Raw genomic sequence first — 22,108 nt, forward strand, 5'->3', positions numbered from 1 at the left:
AAATAGAAATATTTAAATAGAAATATTTAAATAGAAATATTTAAATATACTACCACCTTGGGTGTATTTATTTTAAATAGAAATATTTAAATAGAAATATTTAAATAGAAATATTTAAATATTCTTTATCTGTAATTTATATCGGTATAAATTTTTATATATGGGATGACTAAACTTACAAAATATTTTCAAATATATTTTTTATTTTCCCAGCCCAATTTATTGCAAAAGCCATCTTGTCCACTACTTGTTTGAGTTGCCTCATTTATCATATACTGAATTTTCATATGCCTGGGTACACACATATACATACACAAGTCTGTCTTTTCCTGAACTTTTGTTTCATCCCATTTATTTACCAGTTCCACTGCTAGCACCACACTGTTGTGGTTATAGTGCTTTTAAAACATAATAGGAAATGTTTGTGGATGGGGAGGGGTGTTTGTTATTCTGTTGGTTCATGTATTAATTACTCCAGATAATACTACGATAAGTTTATCAAATTTCAAAGGTATTCCTACTGATGAGACTTCTGGTTCTAGCCAAGATATAGTAGCCCTATTCTTCCCAGATGTTTTCTTTTATAACTGAAAACGCCTGGACATTACAAAATAAACAAGCATAGAAAGACTCTCAAGGGTAGGAAGAAGAAACCAGACTTTATAAGGTCTTCAGGACTTGAGGAATGATACAGCAGTGAGTTAGCCTCCTTTTTGCCTCCTATTTAAACTGAACAGAACACTGATGAAGCCTCTAACCTGGAAATACCCACAGGTACAGACAAAACAAACAAAAAAAAAACTACAAAGGTCTGTCTCCTCAAGCCAAAGGACCCAGGACAAGGGTGGACTAACAGAACAAAAGCCTTTGTTAATACTCACCCTACTCCAGCCAAACACTAGTGGGGAAACTACTTAGTTCCCCCATGGTTTTAGCAAAGCCAAGCAGGAAGCTGATCTTCCACCTCACCCCCTGCTACCCCTAAAAGCAGATGGCAAAGCTTTGAATTTCTCCCCTGGTAGTGTTTGTTGGCAAGGCTGAGCTGTTCAGTCTTCCACATGACAGAACAGATAGTGCTCTGATTTACCTGCCAGTATATTGTAGGTGAGGCCAAGTGGGTAGTTGATTTTCCATCAGCCCAGCGGAAACAGGCTGTGTTCTGCTTCCTACAGCAGGATATTGTTAGTGGAGTCCAATGATGAGCCAAGTCTCCACCCCCACCCAGCAGCAATAAGGCTAAAGAGACAGCACAAGGTGGAACTACTCACCACTCTGCTTTACCTTCCCTTTCCTGTGTCACTGAGGCCTATAAGAGAAATGTAACTCCATCCCTGTCTGCATCAATAAGACTGAATGAGATGGAAATAATTGATACTTCATTCTCAGTACAAGTTAATCTTCTACTTGCCCTTTTGGTATCAGCAGGGCCCAGCAGGGAGCTGAACACATAACTCTTACTTTCAATAATGTGGAGGAAGGTGATGCCCCACTTTGGCCAAAAAGGTTTCAGCAGGGCCAAGAGAGGACCTAAACTTCTACCCTACTGTCTTTAATGAAGCAGTATGAAGCAGTGCCTCAGTTTTGCCAGAGAGGTGTCAGTGGGACCCAGCAAGAAGCTGCACATATATATTCATATAGCCCTCATACCACACTACAACAAAGAGACATCTGCTTAAAAAAAAAAAAAAAGATTAAATAAGATGTAGAGTCTCATAATATCCAGAATGCCCTGGGTATAGTAAAAAAATCACTCATCATACCAAGAGCAGGAAAAATCACAACCTCAGTGGAAAAAAATAGTCAATAGACACCAACACAAAGATGAATCAGACCTTAGAATTATCTGACAAAGATTTCAAAGAACTTATCATAAAAATGCTTCAACAAGCAATTACTAATTTTCTTGAAACAAATAAAGAAAATAGAAATGACAAAAAGGAACAAAATGTTAATTACGGAACTGAAAAGTACAATCACTAATATAAATGGCTGATTGGAGGAGGGAGGCAGGGAGCAGTTGTGCCAGAAGGAAGTGGAACAACATTTTTCAAGTGCTGAAAGAAAGAACTACCAATCACAAACTCCATATACAGTGAAGTTATTCTTCAGAAATGAAAGGGAAATAAGGACACACTCAGACAAAAGAAAACTGAAGGAATTTGTCACTAGATAAAGTACCCTGTAAAAATGGCTAAATAAAATCTCTAAAGAGAATTAGAAAAGAAATGAAAAAAAAGGAAATGGAAAAAACTTAAAAAAGAGAGGAAAAGGAAATGACAGAAAAAGGCTTGCAATTTTTAAAAAAGGAAAGAACAGCCGAATGGATAAATATAGCAAGCTATCTTATAGTTTTCTTAAATCATATGTGAAGATTGAAGCAAAAAGTTTAAAACTATATGATGTGCACAGTGCATGTAGAGTAAATGAATACAATCATATTTAAATGTGGGAAGGTAAAGGGAGACTAAGTGGAAGTAAATTTTGTGCATTTCATTTCAAATGATAAATGTCAATACCAGTAGATTGAGATAAGTTATATTTATTATAATATACAAAGCATCCACTCAAACCAACCACTAAAAAGCAATGTACAAAACACTGTACTCAAATACACTGTAAATTAAGATAGAATCTTAAAGTTTGTTCAAGTAATCCCCAATAAGGTATGAGAAAGAGGACAAATAATAAAATGGCACATTTTGGTACTAAGATGTAATTACCTTAAATATAAATAATTTAAATATACCAATGAAAAAGGTAGAAATTGATGTTATCCTCAAGAAATTCATTTGAAAAACAATGACATAGGTAGGTTGAAAATAAAAAGTTAAAAAAAGATATACCATGAATGCATTAATTTTTACAGAAGAGGAAATTTCTAAAGTCCATAATCCATGTTTCTTTCTCAAAAAAAAAAACTAGAAAAAGATAAGCCAAATATTGTCAAAGCAAGAAGACAGGAAATACTCAAGAATTCTTAACAGTGAATTGGAAAACAGTAAAACAATGGAGAAAAATCAACAGAATAAAGAGTTCTTTTAAAAGCTCAGTAAAGTTGATACACAGTAGACTAACAAAGATAAAACTGATACCAGGATTGAACAAAGACTACCACTACAAATCTTCCATCAATTAAGTGGATAATTAGAGAATACTGTGAAAAACTTTATACTTATAAATTGGGCATCTTAGCAGAAATAGACCACTTCCTCAAAACCCACAAACTACCAACATGAAGAAAGATGAATAGACAGTCTTTGTAGTCTTACAACCATTAATGAAATTAAATTCACCATGAAAAATCTAAAAAAGAAATATCCAGGTCAAGATGTTTCACTGGAGAGCTTTACCAAATATTAGAGAAGAATTGACATCAATTTTAGTCTTTTCCAGAAAATAGAAGGGGAGGAAATACTTCTCACCTTATTTTATGAGGCTAGTATTTTCCTGATAACAAAATCAGGAAAACAGTGCAAAAAATGAACTACAGACCAATATCTATCATGAACTTAAAATCTACCAAATATTACCAAATCAAATCCAATAATGTATAAAAAAATTATAGGGGCGCCTGGGTGGCGCAGTCAGTTAAGCGTCCGACTTCAGCCAGGTCACGATCTCGCGGTCCGTGAGTTCGAGCCCCGCGTCAGGCTCTGGGCTGATGGCTCAGAGCCTGGAGCCTGTTTCCGATTCTGTGTCTCCCTCTCTCTCTGCCCCTCCCCCGTTCATGCTCTGTCTCTCTCTGTCCCAAAAATAAAATAAACGTTGAAAAAAAAAATTATAGATCACTACCAAATAAGATTTATTTGAGGTATGCAAAACTTGTTCAACACTGGAAAAGCAATCAATCTAATCCGCCATATCAACAAGCTAAAGAAAGATTATATGATTATATATATTGATGCAAAAAAAGTGATAAAATCTAAAATCCATTCCTGATAAAAACTTTCAGTAAACTAAGAATAGAGGGGAACTTCTGAACTTGATAAATAGCATCTACAAAAAAACTTACCACTTAACAACATACTTAATGGTGAAAAAAACAAATGCTCTCCTCCTGGAACAAAAAGCAAAGTTGTCAACTCTCGCTACTTTTTTCAACTGAGTATTAGAAGTTCTAAGCAGCACAATAAGGCAAGAAAAGTATTAAAAGGGACAAAGATTGGAAAGTAAGAAACAACACTCTCTTTTAGCAAATTGTATGATTGTCTACATAGAAAAAGGTATCTACAGAAAAATTCCTACAACTGTAATAAGTCAATTCAGTTAATTTGAGGAATGTAAGATCAACAGTCACACACACACAAAAACCCCAATCAACACACATATGTTAATCTGTATGCTGAAAACTACAAAACGTTAACAAAATAAAGGGACACTTAAAGAAATGGACAGACATGCCATGTTCATGGGTTGGGAGACTGAACACACTAAAGATGTCATTTCTCCCCATATTGATATACAGGTTTATGCAATTCCTATCAAAAACCCAACAAGGTTTTTTTGTAGATATACAATCATATTAGTTTATTCTAAAATTATACAGAAAAACCTAAGTCCTAGAACAGTTAAAATAATTTTGCAAAAGGACAAAGTGGAAGGACTAGCTCTATCCAATGGTAAAGTTTACTGTTAGTTACAGTAATCAAGACAGTGTAGTGTTGGCAGAAAAAAAAAATACATGAAACAGAATAGACAACCCATAAGTAGACTAACACAAATATGTTCAACAGATTTTTAATAAATCTGCAAAACCAGTTCAATGAATAACCTTTTCAAGAAATGATGCTGGAACAATTGGAATCCATAACTGCTCCCCACCCTCCAAAAAAACACCTCAACCTAAATCTCACACCTTATACAAAAGTTAACTCAATTTTAGCCTTTCTGACAGGGTTGAGGTAATACCTCATTATGGTTTTGATTTGTATTTCCCTGAAGATGAGTGATGTTGAGTATCTTTTCATGTGTCTGTTAGCCATCTGTTTGTAGTCTTTGGAAAAATATCTATCCCTGTCTTCTGCCCATTTTTTAACTGGATTATTTGTTTTTTTTGGTGTTGATTTTATAATTTTTTTATATATTTTAGATACCATCCGTTTATCAGATATGTCATTTGCAAATATCTTCTCCCATTGTGCAGGTTGCCTTTTAGTTTTATTGTTTCCTTTGCTGTGCAGAAGCTTTTCATCTTGAGGAAGTGCTACTAGTTCATTTTTGCTTTTGTTTCCCTTGCCTCAGGAGACATGTCTAGTAAGAAGTTGCTACAGCTGATGTCAAAGAGGTTACTGCCTGTTTTCTCCTCTAGGATGTTTATGGATTCCTGTCTCCCATTTAGTAATGTCTTGATTACTACAGCTTTGCTTTTCTTTTTCAAGATTGCTTTGGCGATTCAGGGTCTTTTGTGGTTCCATACATATTTTAGGATTGTTTGGTGTAGCTTTGTGAAAAATGCTGTTGGTGTTTTGATAGGGATTGCATTAAATGTGAGGATTGCTTTGGATAGTACAGACATCTTAACAATATTTGTTCTTCCAGTCAACGAGCATGGGATATTTTTCCATTTCTTTGTGACTTGTTCAGTTTCTTTCATCAGTTTCTTCTGTTTGTCAGTTTGAAGGTCTTTCACTTCTTCGGGTAAATTTATTCCTAGGTATTTTATTCTTTTGACTGGAACTGTATGGGAATTCTTTTTTTGATTTCTCTTTGTGATAATTCATTATTAGAGTTTAGGAATTTAACAGATTTTTACATAATAATTTCATATCCTACAGCTTTACCGAATTTTTTCTAATAATTTTTTGGTGCAGTATTTAGGGTTTCTATCTATATAGTACTATGTCATATGAAAATAGTGATAGTTCTGCTTCTTTTCAATTTGGGTGCCTTTTATTTCTTTTCTTACCTAATTGCTATGGCTAAGACTTCTAATACTATATTGAATAAAACTGGTGAGAGTGGACATCTTTCTCTTGATCTTAGATAAAATGTTTTCAGCTTTTCATTGTTGAGTATGATATTAGCTATAAGTGTGACCTATATGGCCTTTATTATGTTGAGGTATGTACCCTTTATACCCACTTTGTTCAAGAGTTTTCATCATAACTGAAGATTGTATTTTGTTAAATGCTTTTTCTACATCTATTGAGATGATCTTATGATTTTTATCTTTTGTTTTGTTAATGTGCTGATAATGTTGATTGATTTGTGAATGTTGAATTATTCTTGCATCCCTTGAATAAAGCCTTCTTGATCATGGTGTATGATCTTTTTAATGCATTTCTGAATTCAGTTTGCTAATAGTTTGTTGAAGATTTTTGCGTTTCTGTTTATCAAGGAATATTGGGATATATATATATATATATATATATATATATATATATATATATATAAAAAATTTTTTTTTTTTTTGGTAGTGTCCTTGTCTGGTTTTTGTGTCAGGGTAATTACTCCCAGCCTTGTAAAATGAGTTTGGAAGCTTTTCTTCCTGTTAAGTTTTTTGGAGGTGTTTGAGAAAGATAGATATTAAATCATTTTTGAATGTTTGATAGAATTCACTAGTGAAGCTATATGGTCTTAAACTTTTATTTGGGGGGATGTTTTTGAATACTGATTCAATCTCCTTTCTAGTAATTACTTTATTTATGTTTTCTTTTTCTTGCTGATTCAGTCTTACAAGATTGTATATATCTAGGCATTTATCATTTTTATCCAGTTTGTTGGCATGTAATTTTTTGCAGTAGTCTCTTATGATCCTGTCTGGTTCTGCGGTATCAGTTGTAACTTGTCTTCTTCATTTCTGATTTTATTTATTTGAGCCCACTCTCTTCTGAGTGAATCTAGCTAAAATTTTATCAGTTTTGTTTATCTTTTCAAAAAAACACCTCTTAATTTCATTGACCTTTTCTATTGTCTTTTTAGTCTTCATTTATCTCAATCTGATATATATTATATCCTTACTCCTACTACCTTTGGGCTTGGTTTGTTCTGCTTTATTTAGTTTATGTGTAAATTTAGATTGAGATTTTTCTGGTTTTCTCAGGTAGGATTGTATTGCTATATTAAGGTCTCTCTTACAACTGGTTTTGCTGCATGCAGTAGATTTTGGTATTTAATATTTATGTTTTCATTTTTCTAGGTTTTTTAAATTTCTCTTTTGATTTCTTTGATTATCCATTGGTTGTTTAGTACTATGTTGTTTAATCTCCATGTATTTATGATTTTTCTCCAATTTCCTTCTTGTAATTGATTTCTGGTTTCATATCATTCTGGGAGGAAAAGATGCTTTGTATGATTTCAATCTTCTTGAATTTATTGAGATTTGTTTTCTGACCTAACATGTGGAGTATACTGGAGAATGTTTTATGTGCACTTGAGAAGATTGTGTATTTGCTACTTTTAGATGGAGCGTTCTATATATAACCATTAAGTCCATCTGATCTAATATGTTGTTTAAGGCTGATGCTTCCTTATGATTTTCTGTCAGGGTGACTTGTCTATAGAGATAAGTAGGGTGTTAAAAGTCCTCTACTATTATCGCATTGCTGTTGATTTCCCCCTTTAGGTCTGCTAATAATGCTATATTATTTTGGTGCTTCTGTGCTGGGTGCTTATATATTTATAAATGTTATATCTACTTGCTGCATTATCACTATGTAATGCCCTTCTTTGTCTTTTAAAATTTAAATGGTTTTTAAAATTTAAATTTTTTTTTTAAATTTAAAATTTAAATTTTTTTTTAAATTTAAAATTAAATTTTAAATGTCTATTTAAAATCTATTTTGTCTGAAATAAATATAGCTACATTATTTTCATTTGCATTTTCATAAAATATCTTTTTCCGTCCCTTCACTTTCAGTCAGTATGTGTCCTTACTTCTGAAAGGAGTGTCTTGTAGGAAGAAGTATGTAGATGAGTCTATTTTTTGTCCATTCAGTCACTCTTTGTCTTTTGATGGGAGCATTTAGTCCATTTACACTTAATTATTAATAGATGTATACTTAATGCCAGTTTATTCATTGTCTTCTGGCTGTTTTTGTAGTTCCTCTCTGTTTCTTCTTTCTTTTGGTATGTTGTCTTTCTTTAGTGTTATGTTTAGATTTATTTTATATTATCTTTTGTGTATTTACTATAAAGTTTTGCTTTGTGGTTACTGAGAGGTTCACATATAACATCCTATGAATAGAACTGTCTATTTAGCAACTTAAATTTGAACACATTATAAAACTACATTTTTACAACTTCCCCCTATGTTTTATGGTTTTGAGGTTACATTTTAGCTCTTTTTATTTATCTCTTAACTAATTATTGTAGTTTAATTTTACTAATTTGTTTTTTAGCCTTCATAGTAACTTCATTAGTGAATTATCTACCATCTTTGCTATATAGTTACCTTTTCTGGTGAGATTTGTACTTTCATATGTTTCTTGTTATTATTTAGTGCCATTTCTTTTCCTTTTAAAAAAGTCCCTTTAATCTTTCTTGTAAGGCCAGTGTATTGGTGATGAACTCCTTTAGCTTTTGCTTATCTGAAAAATTCTTTATCTCCCCTTCAATTCTGAATGATAATCTTGCAAGGTGGAGGTTTCTTAGTTGGAATTTTTCCTGTCAGGACTTCGAATACATCATGCCACTTTCTTCTGGCCTGCAAAATTTTGCATGCAAAAATTGCTGATAGCTTTATTGGGTGTCCCCTGTATTTAAGCTGCTTTTCTCTTGCTGCTTTTAAGATTCTCTCTTGATCTTTAACTTTTATATTTTAATATTTCTTGGTGTGGATCTCTTTGGGTCCTTTTTTTTTTTTTTTAACTCTCTGGACTTACTGGACATGGATGCCTGTTTCCTTCTTCACATTAGAGAAGTTTTCAGCAACTATTTCTTCAAATCTGTATTCTGCCCCTTCCTCTCTTTCTCTCTGTTCTCTTTCACAAATGTTATTATGCTTAATGTTGTTGTATCAGTCTCTTATCTTCATTTTATAAAATTCCTTTTTCTTTTGTTCTCCTTTGCCTGGTTGAGTGCTAATGCTTTGTCTTCCAGCTCACTGATCCTTTCTTCATTTCATTCAGTTGGCTGTTGAGTTCCTCATGTATTTTTCACTTCAGTTACTATATTCTTCAGTTCTGTGTCTTGTTTGTTGCTTTCATATATTTTTATTATATAGGTCTTTATTAAAGTTTTCACTATGCCCTTCCATTCTTCTCCTGAGAGTTAAGTGAGCATCTTTGTGACTATTATTTTGATTTCTTTATTAGATAATTTATCTCTATATCATTAAGGCCTTTTCTTGAGATTTTGTATTGTTCTCATGTTTGGAAAATATTTTTCTGTTCATTTTGCTTACCTCTCTGTTTGTTTTTATGTATTAGGCAAAACAGCTACCTCCTCTCAGTCTTGAAGGTATGGCCTTGTGTAGATGATGAGCCTTTTCATTCACCCTTGCACTTGTTCTTGGTTATCTTTTGAACCTTTGTGATTGTCTAAATATACTGGTTTATTTTTTATATGCCCTCATTGTTGAGGATCTTTCAATACCTGTCAGTGTTCCAAGAGGAGGAATCGCATTTAGCACCTAGTTTCAGGCAAAGCAGAAGCCAGACCCTCAAGCAGCAGCTTTTAAAGCATGCAATATATACAGTCCGGGAGGGCCACAATAATAAACTCTGCTCACCTCCATACCAAAAGATCTGGAGGTGTACTCTGAGCAACTGTTGCAACAATCAGGGTAGTTGTAGAGCTCCTTTCTGAGAAATCTCCTCAAACTGTAGTGAGACTGGGGGCTACAAGGATGGTGTCTCCTTGTTTACACTCCTTGAAAGTGCATTCATAGCTCATAGATGTGTGGGAAACCTGGAGCCTGTCCTTTAGGCTAAACATTCAATATAAGTATATAGGCCTTTTTCACAAGAAGGTGGGGGTATGTTTCAATCTGTTGTCTGTGGAGTGCTCTAGGGATGTTTTCTTGTTGAGAACTGATTTTCTAATTCCTGTTGTGCCTCTGAGCTCAGGAACACCAACCCCCTTGACTACCAGGACCAGATGAACAAGGGGCATTTCCTTTGTGCTTTGTGTGCACCCACTGGCTTTAGCAGGGCAGTTGAGAGTATAAGATATGGGGCACACACTCCAGCTTCTGAAAGGCAGTGGGAAAATATCTTGACTGAGTATGCCTGTGGCCTTCGGCAGTGCTGCAGGAGAGTGCCCTATCTGTGCATACACCATGGCCCTGGGTTGGCGGTGGGAGAGTGACATGACCATTTACTCATCAGCTCCTGCTGGGGTATGAGCGAGTGTTGCCACCACCTGTGACCATTGACTTTCTTAGTAAGGGGGCCAGAGAATGCTGTGACCATTCACACTTGCCTGCCTCAGTCAGGAAGTGGGGGATCACTGCAACCCCTGTGGTAGTGCCACATCTGAGTGCACCTACCTATGCTAACAGGGTAGGTTTTAGAGTGCACAAATGGCATTTGCCCATGCCTTAGTCTCCAGAGAGAATCCCAACTGTCCTTTGCCTCAGAATACCCCCAGATCAGCAAGGCCTGATTGTTCACATATAATGTAGGTACTTTTCAAGTTGGTGCTTTTGTGCTGGATCCTGGGGTAAGTGAGACTATACACAAGCCCATTAAAAAGAGAATTTCCATTTCCTATAGCCAGTTAAGTACCTTGATATCTGCCCTTTTGGTGTTCTAAGCAGATGTTTTGGGGAACTCATCTTTCTGGTGCAGATCCCAAGAGTTGGGGTGACTGATGTGGGGCACTAGCCCCTTACTCCTCTGAGAGAAATACCAGACTGACAAGATCCCTCCTTTTGTGTGTCACCATACCTGTGGTGGGATTTTTAGCCAGATCATGTCTCTGCCTCTCCTACCTGTCTGAGTGTTGTCCTTTTACCCTTTGTTGTGGAGAAGTAGTTCATCTAGTTTTCAGAATCTTTAGGTGATTCATATGTAGCTGTAGGTTTGGTATGTCCATGGGAGAGGTGACTTCATGATCTTCATATGCTACCATCTTGGTCTGGCTTCTTTCCAGCATGTTCATTTTTTAACATAGATTGCAAGACATGCAAAGAATAGGAGATTGTGAAACAAAGCAGACAACTGCCTGTGAGAAGCTGTAGATATTGAATTTAACAGATTTCTAAATATGCTAAAAAAAAAAAAAAAGAAAACCTATAGGAAACCATACGGAAAGAAAAAAAGCCATGATGACAATATTTCATCAAATAGAGACTAACAATAGAAATATAAATTTTATTTTTTAAAAGGCTAAGGCAAATTCTAGAACTGCAAGTATAATAACTGAAACGGAGGATTCTCCAGTGGGGTTTGTGCAACAATAGCACTGAGTTGGCAGAAGAAAGAATCAGCAGACTTAAAGATAGATCAGTAGGGATTATAAAAGCTGAAGACCAGAGAGGAAAAAAGAATGAAGAAAAATGAACAGTCTCAGAGAAATGCAGAACATCATTAAGCATACCAGCATATAGATAACGGGAATAAAAGAACAGAAAAGAGCACCAAAAAAAACCTTACAAGAAATAATGGCTGAAAACTTGCCAAATTTGATTACAAACATTATACATCCAAGAAACACCTTCAATTCCAGATAGGATAAACTCAAAGATATCCACACCTAGACACACGATTTTAGTCAGTGTAAGCTGCTATAGCATAGTACCATAGACTGGGTGTCTCATAAACAGTAGAATGTTTTTTCTCGCATTTCTGGAGGCTGGAAGTCTGAAATCAGTATGCCAGCATGGTCAGGTTCTTGTGAGGACCCTCAGTGGGTTGCAGACAGCTGACTTCTAGTATCCTCACATGCCACAAAAAAAAAGCTAGTTAGTTCCCTGGCCTCTTCTTCTAAGGGCACTAGTCTCATTCGTAAAGACTCCACCCTCATAACCTAATCACCTCCTAAAGGACCCACTTGCAAATACCATCACATTGGGATTATGGTTTCAAATTATGAATTTTTGTGGGACACAAACATTTCACACCATATATCATGGTAAAAGTGCTAAAAGACAAAAACTTTTAAAGCAATATAAACAAAATGACTCATCACATACAAGTGAGCCCCAATAAAATTAACATCTGACTTATCATCAATAAAAGAAGGCAGAAGGCAGTAGGATGACATATTCAAATTAGTGAAAGAAAAAAACTGTCAACAAACCAAGATGTTATATCCAGGGAAACTATCTCTTAGAATTGAAGATGAAAGAAACACATTCCCAGAGGAACAAAAACTGTGAGAGGATTTGTTGCTAGCAGATCCATCTTATAAGAAATACTAAAGAAAATTCTTCAGGCTTAAAAAGCAAGTGACCATGGACAGCAATTTAAATCCACACACTCAATAAAAGAGCACTGGTAAAAGTAATTATGTATTTATAAAAGTATAAATATGTATTTCTTGTCCTTTCCTCTCAACTAATTATTTTTAATTATTTTAATGTTTATTTATTTTTGAGAGAGAGAGCGTGAACAGGGGAGGGTCAGAGAGAGAGGGAGACACAGAATCCAAAGCAGCCTCCAAGCTCTGAGCTATCAGCACAGAGCCCTATGTGGGGCTCAAACCCATTAACCATGAGATTGTGACGTGAGCCAAAGTCAGGTGCTTAACTGACTGAGCCACCCAGGCACCCCTCAACTAATTTTAAGAGCAGTTGTATAAAAGAATACATAGGTAACTTTTGTTGAGTCTATAATGTAGAAATGTAATATATTTGACAATAACAGCACAAAGAAAGTGGTTTGAAGCAAAGCTGCATTGATGTAAGTATTTAATACCAAATGGTATCTCAAATCCACAAGAACAAAATTGAAGAATCAAAAATAACAAGAATGTTAATACAACAAACTCTTGTCTACATGTACTTGTCCACTTTCTTTTCTCAGCTTTTCTAATAGACATAAACTATGCAACATATTAATTATACCAGTGTATTGTTGGATTTTATATATGTATGTGTATGTATATCTTTTTGTTCACACAAAAATATATGGGGCGGGGGGCGCTCCTGGGTGGCTCAGTCAGTTAAGCATCTGACTTCGGCTCAGGTCATGGTCTCACGGTTTGTGAGTTTGAGCCCCTCATCAGGCTTTGTGCTGACAGCTCAGAGCCTGGAGCCTGCTTTGGATTCTGTGTCTCCTTTCTCTCTCTGCCCACTCTCTCGCTTGCATACATGCGCTTTCTCTCTCTCTCAAAAATAAATAAACAGTAAAAAAAAAATAAAAATTAAAAAATATATGGGTAACATGGCTAAGAATAATAGCACAAAAAAGAAGAGACAACAGAACTGTATAGAAGTAATGTTTCTGTGTTACTATAAATCAGAAGTTGATTTGGTAAGATATGCGGTGTAAACCCTAGAACAACCACTAAGAAAATAGCTCCAAAAATAAATCATTAAAAAAAATCATTAAAGGAATTAAAATGTCACATTGGAATATATTGATTTCATGCAAAAGAAAAGAGTAAGGGGGTAATAGAAGAATAAATAAGAGACACATAGAATGCATAAAGTAAAATGGCAGATGTATACACAGCTGTATCAATAATATTAAGTGTGAATGGATTTAATAATCCAGTCAAAAGGCATATACTGTCAAACTATTAAATTATTAAAGACCCAACTATAATACTATGTACACCAGACATGTTATATATTGAAAGGTGCCATAGAGTTTAAAATTAAAAGGATAGCAAACATATGTCATGCAAATAACAACCCAAAGGAATGGCAGAATTAAATTCTTTTGTTAGTTAGAATACATTTTTAAAGAGATGCTTTCCCTTATCTACTATAGAATTATGCAGTGATACAGTTTATACCGAAAAAGCAGGTTAAGTGCTTGATTCTTTCCCTTCCTATGATTTCAGTTTTTAAAAATTTTCTGAAGCTTGCTTTGTGGTCCAATGTATTGTCTATTTTGGTAATTGTTACCTTTGCATTGAAAAAGTCTGCAGCTTCTGTAGTGATTGGGTTTCATGTTGTATATGATGGAGATTTGTGTATTTCTCCTGTTAATTCTGTCAAATTCTGCCTTATATTTTTTGTAGCTATGTTACTGGTTGTTTATAAAATATTTTTTGTATTTGCTTATTGAATTGATTCTTTTATCAATGTAAAATATTTTTCATCTAACATTTCTTGCCTCTTAGCTCTACGTGGTTTGCTATAATATTGCTACAACCACTTTACTTTGGTTGATGTTTGCATGACATTTCTTTTTCTATCATGTATTTATGTCTCCTTTCTTGTTATTTTATTTAAAATGTAAATGTCTCTTATAAGCATCTTTGTATTTTTTTCTGAAACATCTATTTTTCGCTTACAGCATATATACCATTTACATTTATTATAATTATTAATATAGTACTTATTGTTTGTTTCCTATTTGTCTCATCAGTTTGTCTCCTGTCCTTGTCTTCTTTTAGATTAATAGAGTAGCTTTTAATCAGTTTTTTCTTTTATTAATTTTTTAGTTATATATAGTTTGATTGTAGTTTGGTATTTTGTTGGGTTTTTGTTTTGTTTTCTGCTAGTTTTGTGTGTGTGTGTATGCATGTGTGTGTGATTTATCCCAGGGCTCATTACAACATGTATATGTTACTTTTTTTAATACTAATCATTATTTTTGTCATTTCTAATAGTAATTTGGAAGATTTCTAAACATTGGTTTTGACTATTGTTTCTTCCCATTCTGTCTTTCTTCTCTTTCTGGGGTTTAATTATACATGCATTAGACCTCTTGAGTATGTATCACATATGTGTTTTGTCCTATTCTGTTTCTTCATTCTTTCTCTGTATCATTTTGTACCTTTTTTGTTGATTTGTCTTTAATATTCTTGCATTCTGCTGCATTTTTTCTTTTGACCTGAGTTTACATTCTTTAATCCTGATAAACCTGCCCATTTAGATCTGAGTTCCAGATATTGTAATTTATGTGCTAGTGCATCCATTTAATTTTTTTATAGATTCCAATTTCTGCTGAAATTATCTATTGTTTCCTCTCTTTTTTTAAAAAGTACTTTATTTTCTTGAATGTATTAATTTTAGGTTATTTTAAAGTTGGCTACACACTCCCCTTGCATCTGTTGTGGGATTTTTCATCTTTTTTTTTTTTTATCTTAGTATTGGATTCTATTTTCTTGCATGCCAAGTAATTTTTATAAATTTATATGTTAAAGGACCATATTGTTTGTAGATGATTTATCACCCATCATAGAATGTCTCCCTTTCTCCTGATAGACAGAAAGTATGAGAAACTGATCAATCCAGTCTAATCAGGAATTGATGTGGATTAGAACTGGGTTGAGAATAGTTGGTTTACATCCCTTTATTCCTGAACAATAACAGCAGATTTAGCTCTGCTGGTCATAGTTTGCAGCCTAGCTCTCTTGCTTGCAGCCTAACCAATATGTGCCTCAAAAACTGGCAAACATCCTGAAGGGAAAACTGGCATTGTTCCATGGTTAGTCTTATGTCCCTAACAGGTCTTGGTTTTTTAAGCACTATGAAGATTTTACTCTGTCTTTAATAAGCTTGTTGTCTAGTTTTACAGCCTTGTGTACAGCACCACAATCTACAGTTGTTTTAAGGAGAAAAGCTGCCATGGGCTCAAGTATATTCAGATTTCTAATTCCTAAATGTCTAAAAGTTTTCTGGTTTATTTTCCTCCCATTAGAGACTCTTTGCCTAGAAAAGCTGATTGTCAGCCCTATGACCTCAATCATCAAATACCCCCAGTGGGGATGGGTTGGCAGATGGATGGGAAAAGCTAGAGAGTATCAGTTTAACTCAGGAATGTTTCCCCATTTCTGGAATTGTATTTATCCAATTTATTGTTTCTGTTTCTCCTGTGTCTTTAAAAGTAGGAATTTGTAATTATCTGATTGTGTTTACTTATTATTATATAAGTATTGACCTGCTGTGACCTACTGCATTCTACCCCAAAGCAGAACTCCTTTATTATATTTTTTGAACTCACTATTGCTAGGATACAGAAAAGCTGTTTGTTTTATGTATAAATCCTTTAATTATTTATGAAACACTTTTATTATATCTAGTAGTTTATCAGACGATTAAGCTTTGGTAAAGTGAAATTATAAAGTAAAATCCTTTTGCCTGGATTCTGGTCTGTTTGTTTAATGTTTGATGAATGAAGCACTGTTGCAAGTGCTTTAAAAATGCTAACTGTGGGCGCCTGGGGGGCTCAGTCAGTTAAGCCTCTGACTTCAGCTTAGCTCAGGTCATGATCTCATGGTTCGTGAGTTCGAGCCCCACTATGGGCTCTGTGCTGACAGCTCAGAGTCTGGAGCCTGATTGGGATTCTGTGTCTCCCTCTCTCTCTGCCCTTCCCCCACTCTCTCTCGCACCCACATGCTCGCTCTCTCTCTCTCTCTCTCTCTCTCTCTCAAAAATAAACATTAAAAAAATTTTAAATGCTAACTTGTTTTAATTTTCATGACAAACATGAGGTGGGTATTATTCTTTTTTTTTGGTGCATATATGTATGCACACCCAATAGATATCCACCTAATAGACTAGATATGACCTAGAAATACTGGTACATAGAGTATGGAAATGAATAATTTTACTAGATTCTGCAAATAGTTTTCCCAGGTAGATGTTTACTTTTACAGTAACATCATTTTATGAGAACTCCTGTTTGCTTCACATTATCACCAACATTTAGTATTATCAGTCTTTTTTCATTTTAATCATTTCATAATAGTAATACCAAAATTTGTTTTCAATTTGTATTTCCCTAATGACTAATGATATTGAACATCTTTTTATATATTTACTGGCCATTTGAATATCTTCTTTTATGAAGTGACTGTTCATGTCTTCCACTTTTAAAATATTAGGTTAACTATATTTTTATTATTTATTAATAGGTATTCCTTATATGTTCCTTTGTTTGATGTATCACACATTATCTCTGCTGCTTCCCTGTTTTCTTAAAAATGTCTTTGATGAATAGAAATACCTTAATTTTAATATAGGTTAGCTTGCCAATCTTTTCACTTACAGTTAATGAATAATTATTTGTTGTTTAAATGATCCTGAAGACATTCATCATCTAGAAGAGACTATTTTATTATAAAATGTAATTTCTTTATTAAATATATGTATAAAAGTTTTTTGTAGTACAGAGGAGACAATGACTAACTCTGGCTACAGGGACAAGAAATTCATGGAGAATATTATGGAAGGGGCTTCTAAAACAAAACAAAATATTAACAAAGACACTAAACATGAGTAAACAGTGTTTTGGGGAAGTGCAAATTGGCTGAAGTCAAGGGGTTGTTAATAATTGCAGAAAATGAGGCTAAAGTTAGGTTGGAGTCACATTGTAAATGATTTGGATGCCTTAGGGAGGGGAGCTTCTAGAAATTTTGAAGCAAAGACATTTCCAGATTTATTTCAGAGGATGTATTGTGCTTACCAAAATGAATTTGAAGGGGGAATAGAGGCAGAACACTTAGCTTTATACCAATCTGGATGAATGATGATACAGACAAGGTTCAAGTCAGTAGCAACAGTAATAGAAAATATGGGAGGTATGTCACAATGTTAATAAAACAGGCTCTGCATCTGAATTGGATTGTGACCTTGTGTGTATTTTAACCGTTCTGTGTTTTCCTAGAAATAAAAGCCTACCTTTGTTGAATTACAAGACCTACCTACTATTGTTGTGAGAAGTAAATGTTTGTTTAGCCAAGTACCTAATATATAGTAATCACATAATGACAGCTGTGTGACATGATCTAAATAGAGTTGAGAAATGAGGAATAGAAATAGAGATTAATTCAGGTATTTAGCTTAGACAACTTCATGAAAAATAATGCCAATCCCTGAACTAAGAAATTTGGAGGAACAGTTCTATTTGGAGGGAATAATGAATGTTGGTGGTATTTGTGTATTTTTTTTTTGCTTATTTATTTATTATTTTATTTTATTTTATTTTATTTTATTTTATTTTTTTTCAACGTTTATTTATTTTTGGGACAGAGAGAGACAGAGCATGAACGGGGGAGGGGCAGAGAGAGAGGGAGACACAGAATCGGAAACAGGCTCCAGGCTCTGAGCCATCAGCCCAGAGCCTGACGCGGGGCTCGAACTCACAGACCGCGAGATCGTTACCTGGCTGAAGTCGGACGCTTAACCGACTGCGCCACCCAGGCGCCCCTATTTATTATTTTAGAAATCAAGTATATATGTATGTATGTATGTATTTATATTCTCAAGTTATCTAACATACAGTGTAGTCTTGGCTTCAGAATTAGATTCCCATGATTATTCTCTTACATACAATACCCAGTGCTCTTCCCAACAAGTGGCCTCCTCAATGCCCATCATCCATTTTCCCCTCTCCCATCAAACTCCAGTTCTCTGTATTTAAGAGTCTCTTATGGTGTGCCTCCCTCTCTGTTTTTATCTTATTTTTCCTTCCCTTCCCCTATGGTCATCTGTTAAGTTTCTTAGATCCCATGTATAAGTGAAATCATATGGTATCTGTCTTTCTCTGACTTATTTTGCTTAGCATAATACCCTCCAGTTCCATCCACATTGCTGCAAATGACAAGAGTTCATTCTTTTACATCCCTGAGTACTATTCCAGTGTGTGTGTGTGTGTGTGTGTGTGTGTGTGTGTGTACACACATACCACATCTTCTTTATCTATTCATCAGTTGATGGACATTTGGGCTCTTTCCATACATTGGCTATTGTTGATAGTACTGCAAAAAACATTGGAGTGTATGTGCCCCTTCAAATCAGCATTTTTGTATCCTTTGGATAAATTCCTAGTAGTGCTATTGCTGGGTCATAGAGTAGTTCTATTTTTAATTTTTTGAGGGACCTCCATACTGTTTTCCGGAGTGGCTGCCCCAGTTTGCATTCCCTTTCTCCTCATCCTCGCCAACATCTGTTGTTGCCTGAGTTGTTAATTTAAGCCATTCTGACTGATGTGAGGTAGTATCTCTTTGTGGTTTTGGTTTGTATTTCCCTGATGATGAGCAATGTTGAGCATCTTGTCATGTGTCTGTTAGCCATCTGGATGTCTTCTTTGGAAAAGTGTCTATTTATGTCTTCTACCTATTTCTTCACTGTTTCACTGGATTATTTAGTTTTTGGGTGTTGAGTTTGGTAAGTTATTTATAGAGTTTGGATACTAACCCGTTATTGGATGTCATTTGCAAATATCTTTTCCCATTCTATCAGTTGCCTTTTAGTTTTGTTGATTGTTTCCTTTGCTGTGTAGAAACTTTTTATGTTGATAAAGTCCCAAAAGTTCGTTTTTGCTTTTATTTCTTTTGCCTTTGGAGACATGTCAAGTAAGAAATGGCTATGGCTGAGGTCAAAGAGGTTGCTGCCTATGTTCTCCTCTAGGATTTAATGGTTTCGTGTCTCAAATTTTAGGTCTTTCTTCCATTTTGAATTTATTTTTGTGTATGGTGTAAGAAAGTGGTCCAGTTTCATTCTTCTGCATATTGCCATCCAGATTTCCTAATATCATTTGTTGAAGAGACTTTATTCCATTGGATACTCTTCCCTGCTTTGTTGAAAATATGTGGACATATATTTGTGGGTCCATTTCTGGGTTCTCTATTTCATTGGTCTTTGTGTCTGTTTTCGTGTCAATACCATACTGTCTTGATGATTACAGCTTTGTAATACACGTTAAGGTCTCGGATTGAGATGCCTCCAGCTTTGGTTTTCTTTTTCAACATTACTTTTGCTATTCGGGGTCTTTTGTGGTTGCTTACAAATTCTAGGATTGTTTATTCTAGCTCTATGAAGAATGCTGGTGCTATTTTGGTTGGGATTGCAGTGAATGTGTAGATTGCTTTGGATAGTGTCGACATTTTAACAATATTTATTCTTCCAGTGCATGAGGTTGGAATGGTTTTCCATTTCTTTGTGTCTTCTTCAATTTCTTTCATAAGTTTTCTATAATTTTCAGCATATGGATCTTTTACTTTGGATAGGTTTATTCCTAGCTATTTTATGGTTCTTGGTGCAATTGTATTTGGGATTGATTCCTTGATATCTCTTTCTGTTGCTTTATTATTGGTGTATAGAAATGCATATAGGATGTTGATTTTATATCCTGGACTTTGCTGAATTCATCTATCAAGTCTAGCAGTTTTTTGGTGGAGTCTTTCAGATTTTCCACATAGAGTATCTTGTCATCTGCAAGGAGTGAAAGTTTGACTTCTTCTTTGTCAATTTGGATGCCTTTTATTTCATTTTGTTGTCTTGATTGCTGAGGTTAGGACTTCCAACACTTTGTTAAACAACAGTGGTGAGAGTGGACATCCCTGTCATGTTCCTAATCTCAGGGGGAGTGTTCTCAATTTTTTTTCCATTGAGGATATTAGCTATGGGCCTTTCATTTATGGCTTTTATGATGTTTAAGTATGTTCCTTCTCTCCCGGCTTTCTTGAGGGTTTTTATTAAGAAAGGATGCTGTATTCTGTCAAATATTTTGTCTGCATCTTTGACAGGATCATATGGTTCTTATCCTTTCTTATATTAATGTGCTGTGTCACACTGATTGATCTGTGAATACTGAACTGGCCCTGCAGCCCAGGAATGAATCCCACTTGATCATGGTGAATAATTCTTTTAATATGCCATTGAATTTTATTTGCTCATATCTTGTTAAGAATTTTTGCACCCATGTTCATCAGGGATATTAGCCTGTAATTCTTCTTTTAGTGCAGTCTTTGGTTTGGGAATCAAGGTAATGGTGGCTTCATAGAATGAGTCCAGAAGGTTTCCTTTCATTTCTGTTTTTTGGAACAGCTGTAGAAAGATAGGTAGTAACTCTACTTTAAATGTCTGGTGGAGGGGCGCCTGGGTGGCTCAGTCGGTTAAACGTCCAACTTTGGCTCAGAACCAACTTCAGCTCAGGTAATGATATGATTCATGAGTTCGAGCCCCGCATTGGGCTCTGTGCTAACAACTCAGAGCCTGCAGCCTGCTTCGGATTCTGTGATCTCCCCAAATTTGCATACATGCACCTCTGTCCCACCAAGCTCTCTGTCTCTTGGGGGATGAAGGAAATCCCAGTCCACCTACATCTCCACCATCTTCACTCCTCTGCTCACTGGTCTTTAAAGCATGTAAGATCCTGTATTAGGAAATTTATTCACTCCCCTAACGAAATAATTTAGTGCTTTTGTTTGATTTATTCACTGTTGGTGGTTTTCATCTCTCTTTTTTCTTACTGGTACTATTCATGTCATTGAGAGTTCCTTTTCCTATGCTGTCTTCTCACAGTAAGAGAACGTCAGAGGAATGATGGAAAAAAATACATAGTTTTCTAGTATAATAAATTTTGTATTAATACAGGTTTTCTCTCTACTACATTTCTGAACATTTAGTCCATGCCCCTCCTTTTTTTTTCACCACAACTTATGATTACCCATTGTATAATCTGGAATCATAATTTTCCTGATGACATTAGGACAATTTGATCTCTAGTTCTTGGCCCTCTTTGAAAAGATAGTTTAAGCCTACCTGTATTTTTGCTATTTTTTGCTGCCTATAAATAGATCAATGTTCTATTGTTTCTCTTACTAATTATTATGTAATAATTTATACAAAAATATTGGCTAAAATTCCACCAGAATACTATACTTTCTTTAACCTTACAAAAATGAATTTCCTCTATTTTTTTACTAATAGACATTAAAATTACATTGTAACACCTTAAGGATTTTTTTCCACTAATATTCTAACAAAAAACTGAACCACAGTGACAGTTATTATTGAGTCACTGTAAATCAGACCTTTTATATTCCACAAAGCACTAAATATGAATGAATGCAACTATTTCCATATGGTTTTTGTTAAGGGGATTTTTAAGTAGAATTAAATTAATTATACAGTATATGTTATCCATGCCTAATTATTTATCTGGTTTAACTCAGCCTGGAATAAAATGTTCAAAGATAAAGCCATATCATATACAAAACTTTGTCAGAATTATATTACCGATGTTTGAGAGAAGGTGATAGAATTATGACAGAAATCTTTCTATTTCCTTTTCATTGTATAATTTCAACATGAAGATAT

At 34.7% G+C, this 22,108-nt stretch overlaps 1 protein-coding gene and 1 long non-coding RNA gene across 19 annotated transcripts in view; one reads left to right on the forward strand and one right to left on the reverse strand.

The window, feature by feature from the left end:
- Nucleotides 1-22,108, forward strand: part of GPHN (gephyrin) — a 645,091-nt gene that overhangs the window by 290,484 nt on the left and 332,499 nt on the right. The window lies entirely within an intron of this gene.
- On the reverse strand, nt 1,066-18,393 carry LOC121031932 (uncharacterized). The gene is made up of 3 exons (XR_005790983.1): nt 18,281-18,393; nt 12,207-12,209; nt 1,066-1,076 (listed from the first exon to the last, which is right to left on the reverse strand). It is a non-coding gene; the product is annotated as an uncharacterized LOC121031932 (long non-coding RNA).

This window comes from Herpailurus yagouaroundi, unplaced genomic scaffold, assembly GCF_014898765.1.
Source record: "Herpailurus yagouaroundi ecotype Mexico unplaced genomic scaffold, PumYag 141, whole genome shotgun sequence".
Lineage (NCBI taxonomy): Eukaryota > Metazoa > Chordata > Mammalia > Carnivora > Felidae > Herpailurus > Herpailurus yagouaroundi.